This window comes from Carlito syrichta, unplaced genomic scaffold, assembly GCF_000164805.1.
Source record: "Carlito syrichta isolate Samal-C Ts95f unplaced genomic scaffold, Tarsius_syrichta-2.0.1 Scaffold288945, whole genome shotgun sequence".
In the NCBI taxonomy this organism is placed as follows: Eukaryota; Metazoa; Chordata; class Mammalia; order Primates; family Tarsiidae; genus Carlito; species Carlito syrichta.
The window spans coordinates 375,119-384,229 of record NW_007233041.1 but is presented as its reverse complement, the minus strand read 5'-3'; positions in this window follow the sequence as shown (position 1 = coordinate 384,229).

Genomic DNA, 9,111 nt, shown 5'->3' with positions numbered 1-9,111 from the left:
CGTGTGCTACCACACCCAGCTGATTTTTTGATTTTATTGTAGAGATGAGGTCTCGCTGCCCAGGCGGGTCTCGAACCCACGGGCTCAGGCAATCCACTCATCTCAGCCTCCCAAAGGCGCGGGATTACAGGCTGAGCCACCGAGCCCGGCTATTTTATTTTATTTTTGAGTTAGAGTCTTACTCCGTTGCCCAGGCTGGAGTGCAGTGGCACACTCAACGGCCTCCCAGCGTCTACCTGCTGGGCTCCCGTGATCCTTCCACCTCAGCCTTCCAAGTAGCCAGAACTACAGGTGCTCGCTAGTACACCAGGCTAATTTTTTATTTATTGTAGAGACGAGTTCTCACCAAGTTGTCACCGCTGGTCTTGAACCTGCAGGCTCAGGAAATCCATGCACCTCGGTCTCCTAAAGTGCTGGGATGACAGGCTGAGCCACCAAGTCTGGCCTGTCTTTTTAATAATAGTCATTCTAATTGAGATATCTTATTGTAGTTTTGATTGGAATTTCCCTGATGGGTAGTGATAGTGAACACTTTTTTCATGTATTTGGCCCATTTGTATATCTTCTTTTGAGAAATGTCTATTCTAATCATCTGCTCATTTTAAAACAGGATCCTTTGGGGTTTTTTGTTGTTGAGTTGAGTTTTTTGTATAATATATTCTGGATATTAATCCTTTGTCAGATGAATACTTTGCAAATATTTTCTTTCATTCTGCAGGTTGTCTTTTCACTATTCTCTTGCTGTGCAGAAGATTTTTTACTTTTGTATAATCTCATGGGTCTATTTTTTATTTTCTTGTCTGTGTTTTTGAAGTCTTGTCTATAAAGTCCATGTCCAGAGCAGTGTTCTGAAGTGTTTCCCTTATGTTTCATTCTAGTAGTTTAATAGTGTTGGGGCTTTCATTTAAGTGTTTAATCCATTGTGGTTGATTTTTGTTGCTGAGAGGTAGAGGTATAATTTTATTCTTCTACATATGGATATTCAGTTTTCACAGCACCATTTATTGTAGAGACTGTTCTTTCCCGAATGTCTGTTCTTAATATCTTTTTTCTAAAATCTGTTGGCTGTAAATATGTGTATTTATTTCTGTGTTCTCTCTTCTGTACCATTAGTCAATGTGTCAGTTTTTATGCCAGTGCCATGCTGTTTTAGTTACTATAACTTCGTAGTATATTTCAAAATCAGGTAGTTTGATGGCTCCAGCTTTGTTCCTTTTGCTCAGAATTACTTAAGCTATTTGGGCTGTCTTGCAGTCCCATATGCATTTTAGTATTAATATGCAGTCCCATATGCAGTCCCATATGCATTTTAGGATTAAATAAAATGTTTCTGTGAAGAACGTTGTTTGTATTTTGATGATTTTATCGTTTCAAAAAAACAACTTTTTGTTTAATAGACTGTATTTTTTTTTTTTTTAGTTTGTATTTCACTTAGTTCCACTTTTATCTTTCCTTCTACTAATTTAATGGGTTTTTTCTTGCGTTTTTAATTATTCGGGATACAACATTAGGTTTTTTTTGTGGTTTTTAAAATCTTTCCACCTTTTAGATATAGTTGTTTATTGCTATAAACTTTCCTGTCATAATATTTTTTTGCTACAGGCCATACATTTTGGTATTTCATGTTTCTATTTTCATTTATTTCAATAAATTTATTTTAATTTTTATCTTAATTTCTTCATTGAACCATTGGTCATTCAGGAGCATGTTGTTTAATTTCCATGTGTTTATACAATTTCCAAAGTGACTCTCATTATTCAGTTCTAGTTTTATTCCATTGTGATAAAAAAAAAAAGAAATTCATGTGCTTTCAATTTTCTTGAGTTTGTTGAGACTTTTTTTGTTGCCTAGAATATGATCTATCCTAGAGAATGCTCCACGTGTGGAAGAGAAGAATGTATATACTGTAGCTACTGGTTAAAATGTTCTGTATTTGTCTGTTAGGTCCATTTGGTAATGTAACTTATAATAATGTAGCTTAAGTCTTACGTCTCTTTGTTGATTTTCTGTCTACATGATCTGTCCAGTGCTGAGAATGGGTGTTGGAAGTCACCAAGTATCATTATATTTGGGTGTAGCTCTTCCTTTAACTCTAATCATATTTTCTTTATATATCTAGTGCTCCAGTGTTGGTGTTTATATATTTAGAATTGTATATCCTCTCATGAAATTGATCCCTTTATCATTATGTAATAACCTTCTGTATCAGTCTGTTTTTGTTGCTATAAATAAATGGGTAATTTTTAAAGAAAGAGTATTTATTTTGGCTCATAACTCTCATGGCACCAGCATCTGCCTCTGATGAGGTCTCAGGAACCTTACTATCATGGAGGAAAGTGAGAGGGGAGCAGGTGTGTCACGTGGCAAGAGCCAGAGCAAGAGAAAGAAAAGACATGCCAGGTTCTTTTAAATAACAAGCTCTCGTGTAAACTAATAGAGCAAGAACTCATTCCCATGCAGACAGCACCAATTCATTAATTAGTAATCCACTTTTGTGATCCAGTTACCTGCCACTAGGCCCCACCTTCAACACTGAGGTCATATTTTGACATGAAATCTGAAGGGGACAACATCCAAACATATCACTTTCTTTGCTTCTTTTTATATATTTTGACTTACAGCCTACTTTGTCTTATATGAGTATAGATATTTCTACTTGTTTTTCATCTTTGTTTTCATGGAATATGTTTTCTCATCTCTTTACTTTTAGACTCTGTGTGTATTTATAGGTGAGGTGAGTATCTTATAGGCAGCATATAGTTGGGTCTTTAAAAAAAAATCACCTGGTCTACATCTCTTATTTGGAATATTTGAACCATTTATGTTCACAGTTGTTATGGATAGGTGTGGATTTACTTTTGTTTATTTTGTGGTTTGGTGATTTGCTGTAATGATGATGTTTGATGCCTTTCTCTTTCTCCTTTGTGTGTCTGCTCTACTAGTGAGTTTTATACTTGCAATGTTTTCATCATGGTAAATATCTTTCTTTCACTTCCAGATGTGGGATTACCTTAAGCATTTCTTGCAGAGCCTGTCAGTAGTGGTGAATTCCCTCAGTCTTTGCTTGTCTGAGAAAGGCTTTATTTCTCCTTTATTTCTAAAGGATAGCTTTATTGGATATAATATTCTTGGTTGGTAGTTTTCTTTTTTCTTTCAGTACTTTGAATATATTATCTCATCCTCTCATAGCATATAAGGTTTCTGCTGAGAAATTTGCTGTTAGTCTGTTGTGGATTCCCTTATATGTGACTTGACACTCTTTCTGTGTTAGAATTCTCTGTTTTGACTTATGACAGCTTGACTATAATATGCTTCAGAGAGAATCTTTTGAAGTTGAATACATTTGGAAATCTTTGAGCTTTCTGGATCTGTATGGTCCTATATTGTCCAAGAGTTGTGACGTGTTCTGCTGTTATTTCATTAAATTGTTTTTCAGTGCCTTTTCCCATTCATTCACCTTCTGAAACTCCCATAATCTGACCATGTGTTCACTTTGTGTTTTCTCATGAGACTTGTGGGCTTTCTTCATTTTTCTTTTAGTCTGACCAGATTATTTCAAAATGCCTCTCTTTAATTTCAGAAATTCTTTTTTCTTTTTGATCTACTCTATTGTTAAAACTTTTTGTATTTTTAAAATGTTATTAAATGAATTCTTCAGCTCCAAGATTTCTGTTTGGTTCCTTTGGTATCTACCTCTTTGTTGAACTTCTCATTCAAATTTGAATTATTTTCCTGATTTCAATGAAGTGTTATCTGTATTTTCTTCTGCTCACTGAATTTCCTTATGATCATTATCTTGAATTCCTTTTTATAGATTTTCTTTTTTTAGTAGTTTTCACTGGAGAATTATTGTGTTCCTTTGGAGGTGTCATGTTTCCATGCTTTTTCATAAATATTATGTGTCTATCTTCATATCTGTACATCTATTATAGTAATTGCTTTTTCTGATTTTATGGAGTAGCTTTCATAGGGAAAGACTTTTTTTCTGTACACTTGCCCGATAGTGTTTGTTGACTAGAGTGTCTGGACTTTGGTTTTGGGTGTAGTCTTGGTGTAGTGCAGTCTCTGTGTGATTTCTTTAGTTGTACTCAACATTAGTGTTGTCTGAAAGTGCCTCAGTGGCGTAGGTTACAGGTGTTTGCAGAGGATATGATACAGCTTTGCTAAGGACATCAGTCCCAAGTGGGTCAGATTTCTGGCTTCTGGGAGGCTCAAGGGCCTTCAGTGCCTCTGTTGCTGGAATGGGTGAGGTCACCAGCAGCACCAGCCCCCGGGCAGGCAGGTCCTCAGGTATGGACAGATTGCACACTCTGGCTTAGCCACTAAAGTGGGTGAGGTGGCTACCAGTGGTGGGTCATTGGTGGGTCAGTCCTCTGGCCCCTGGGTGGGGTGGGTGGTGGTTCAGTCACTGAAATGGGTGGGGTTACTGGCAGTGACAGGCCTTGTGTGGGCTGTGCTTGGGCCACTGGGTGGGGCATGCAAGTACTTGCTTCCTCTGCTGCTTGAGTAGGTCAGGTTGCCAGTTCAGGCAGGCTCCAGGCTGTTAACTTTCAGGTTCTGGGGAGCATGTGCATTGGCTCCCTCTGTATAGGGAATGACCTCCCTGCTGTGCTGAATTGCTTGTTCCCCAGAGTGACAGATACTGTATGGGCTTGGATGCTGGGTTCTCAACTACACTGCTGGGTCCAGCTGTCATTGTGGAACTGCAGCCTTCTGTGTGGGTGTGGTGGGGATGACAGTAGGCCCCCAGGGATGTGGTGATGCCGGGGCTATTGGATCCTTGAGCAGTACACTCTGGCAGTGACTCCATTCTCAAGATGGTGCCATGCTGTAGCAGCATGTGTTCCGGGGATGTGGAGAAAGCCCAGTGTGAGTTCCCTTTCTAGAGTAATGCAGTTGCATAGACTCCTGGTAGCTTCCTACGGGTAGGCTCAGTTCCTGTGCAGACTTTGGGACTATCCAGCAGCCAAGATGGCAAGTATTCATGGTTGCAACAAAGGTGGATCTCCCACTTACTGTTTCCCTGAAATAAGGAGTTTGCCTTGCCTCCAAGCTGATCCCAACCAGGTACTTCTCTTCCCTCTATGCTGCCATTTCCCCTTTCCTATCCCCATTGCCATGCTTTCGGGAGTCTTTATCATTTTCTTGCTTAATCCCAGTGGTTCTCCCCTAGACACTCTATTTGATGTGTGGTTTTCTACTTGTTATTTTGGTTCTTCTTTGTGGAGGAGGTGAATGCTGCGTACCTCTAGTTAGCCATCTTGCTGATGTTTCCAAAATTAAAAACTTTTATCAAAGGACACTCCCAAGAAAATAAAGTTGACTTACAGACTGAGAGAAAATATTTTCATGTTATATATCTGCTGAGACTTAAATTCAGAGAATATCCAGAACGCAAATAATTCAATAACAAAGGACAAACAAATTAAAAAATGAACAAAGAATCTGAATAGACATTTCTCCAAAGAAGAGAATGCTATGACAAGGATGAACCTTGAAAATCTTATGCTAACTGAAAAAAGCCAGACACAAAGGCTTTATAGTGTACGCTTGTGTTTATATAAAATATACATAGAGAACAAAAGCAAATTAGTGGTTGCCAGGTGCAGGGGACAGGAGGTGGGAGGGAAAGGCCAGTGAGTGCTCAATAGGCACAGGGTTTCTTTTTGGATCATGAAGGTATTCTAGAATTAAATCGAGGTAATGATTGCAAAACATTGTGAGTGTACTAAACACCACTGAATCATACACTTGAAAATTATTTAAAAAGTGAATTTTATGTTATATTTATTTAACCTTAATTTTTAAAATGCAGGAAGGGAGAGGATGCATTTAATGATTCTTATTTTTTGCCCAGCATTATGCTAGTCATTTTCTGTTTTCTCATGGATTCAGCAAACACTTGTTCCTAAACTGGTCATGACTTAATTGAAGAGAATTTTCTAAACTGGAATTTAAACTTTCAAATTTGCTCTGATTCTACCTCTTCTGTGAACCCTTTTCTGAGCTCTCATAAGACAGAACAAATGACTCCATTTTATGTAATACTTTTCTAGTTTTTTCAGGCTTCTGTCATGACACATATGATGCTTTGGTTTTATTTTTTTATATTTTTAAAATCTTTTCTGTTGTGACAAATTTGTTGTCTTTCATTTTTACTAGTTTATGAGTGCCTCATGACAGGGTCTTGACCTCTGTGTTTACATTTTTGGAGCCTGGCATATCACTCAGTACATAGTACATACTCAATAAAGTTCTTGCTGACCAGTTGGATTTACATATTTGGTTCCTAAATATGTCCTAAATATGTCCTAAACATTAATGGCCCCTAAAATAGTCGTTTCTGTTTGACTAACCTGTGCAACACTCAGCATCCATTTTCCAGAATAAAACTAAGTCATATCTGGGACACATGAACAGTTCTAAGTAGAGTTCTGCCTGAAATACAAAACCCTTAAGTATATGTCTAAGATAACCAAACTGATCAGGCAAAAAAATTATAAGTGATTAAAACTTTATATCATTATTACATATTTTGTCTTTGCTTTTTTACTTTATTAAGTTTGTACCAACAGAAACCAAAGCAAAACCTTTTACTTTATGAGTCTTTTATTTTTATTTATTTATTTTTGAGTCAGGGTCTCACTCTATTGCCCAGGCTACATTGTAGTGGCATGATCATGGCTCACTGTAGCCTCTACCTCCTGGACTCAGGTGATCTTTCCACTTCAGGTTTTGAGTAGCCGGATCTACAGGTGCTATATCCAACAACTAATATTTTGATCTTTTTTTTTTTTTTTGGAGATGAAGACTTGGCCTAGGCTTGTCTTGAACTCCTGACTCAAGCACTCCTGTCTTGGCCTTCCAAAGTGCTGGGATTACAAGCATGAACTATTGCACCTGGCCTATGAGTCTTTTACTTTGTGAATTCCCCCCATGCTGTGGTTGTTTGGGTTTGGGGACAACTTGTACACAAAGGACCCAAGACATTTCTGCTCTCCCCTAAAAAAAAAAAAAAAAAAAGCTTGTATCAAAAGAGAAATCTCCCTCTTGATACAGAGGATCTGAGTAAGAGTGCCTTCCCTGATAGCAATAATAACTGGGCTACTTTAAGATAAGAGTAACATATCAAATCACCTGACTTTGGTGGTTTCTAGGACCAACAGCAGAATTTGCTGGATACTCATAAAATTCTTATTATGCCTATGCTAGATAGACACTGTGAATAACACAACTTGTGACCACTAGTCACCTCTTTACTCTTTAAGTCATTCTTAAACTTTATAATTTTTTGTGAAAAGGAGACAAAATACTTTCTTTTAGATGGCACATTATTTAGAAAGCGTAGCAAAAAATAGTTATATAAGAAAAATTATGGTTCCATGAATTATGTTTATGCCTGTTCACCTCCACCCTATACCCAGGTCCATGAAACGAGACAAAGACAAATCATCCTACTTGTTCTTTGCTGCGCTATTTCTCTTAAATTTTATTTAACCCTCGAACAGTTTTTATGTCTTTCATAAATATTAGCATTTTGTTGTTGCTGTTGTTGTTTAGGCTGATTAATACTCATTGTCTTTCTTCTGTTCACATTTCAAATTGGGAAATCTGATGGAAAGAATCTAAATTCTGTGTCTCAGATTCTTGTGAAATCTGCTTTCCTTTGTTATCTCCTTTCTTCAGATTTATCAGCATTTATTGAGTGTCTACCATAAGGGTGCCTGCCTTTGTTCTTGGCCTGTAGCGGGAGCTCAACAATGGGACTCTATCCCTCCGCTTCCACCTTCTTAAAAATATTTATTATGTCAGTCAGGGCGCTGGCCAGAAAGAGAATGCATACTCCTGGCTGGCACCATAGATGGCAACTGTCCATCAGGAGTTATAGTCATAAAGGGAGGGGCTACGGTTAGACCCTCGACATCCAGTCAGTGGGGAGGGAGTACCTCTTGTCAGCTGAACAAAAGAAAGCCAGAGGACAACAGAAGCCTGGGTGGTACAGTTTGTAGGGCCAGCCTCCCAGGACAGGGAGTAGCACAGAGAAGTGACGAGAATGGATCTAGGTGACCAAAGTAAACACCTTCATTTATTTCAGAACAACTCATGAAACAGCATTATCATCTATATTTTGCAAGTGAAGCTACTGAACTCACTGAAAGTCATATGGCTACTAAATGGCAGACTTAGAATTTAAAATCACATTTTCTCATTTCACTTCTATTCTTTCATTCCCAAATGTCTGTCTTATATTTTACTTATATGGCCTGCCTTATATTTTGACAGTTTGAATGTTGTAAATGCTTATACCTTCCATTTTTAATTTGACTATTAAGAAATTTAGAATCAAACTTTTAAGCCCCTTTTGCTAAGCATGCAGGACTTTATGACTGGCATTTCTTAGTGGCTTTGTTTTACTATTTGATTTTACTTTCCCCTTGCCCTGATTTCTTTATCTCTTTATATTACCTATATTTTCTTTCATGTCTTTTTTGATGAGGTGAAGGACAAACAAGTGAGTAAACGAGTAACTATGTCACCTTGAGCCTGTGCTTAATCAGCCTTTTCTCTAATGCAGAGCCATGACTGTCACCATGTAGGGGTTGTGCACTCCTCGCCTCCACCCCAAAACACTCATATCCATGATCTTTGCTTTAGAGCTGGCTTCAACAAAATGTCCCCAGCAGCCACCACCAATCAATTAACATTGGCAGAGGAATTGAGACCTAACTTCTATGCTTGGTGTAATATGGCCGGTAAATTAACCGATAATACTACAGGGTCTTTAATACCGAATGCCCTATGGAGAGCGGGTTTTGTGTTTAATAGAGTACATCCTGGAAGCTTTTTACTCAAGCTCCTTGTATTTGATTAGTATCGTTATAGTCTGACTGCTTCCCTTACTTCAAGTACTTAAGTAAGAGGCAAAGTGAGCAATATGTTAGTGCACTCCATCTTCAAATAATTAATTTTTCTTCTTCAGACTCAAATTTGTGGCATTGTTCCAGGGATATCTCAGTGGTTCTCTTAAGGGTTCTGTCATCCTAGATAAAGGCCTATTTGGCCTTATGAATATGGTTAGCTCTGCTAAAACTGTAGGGTCACAATTCCATT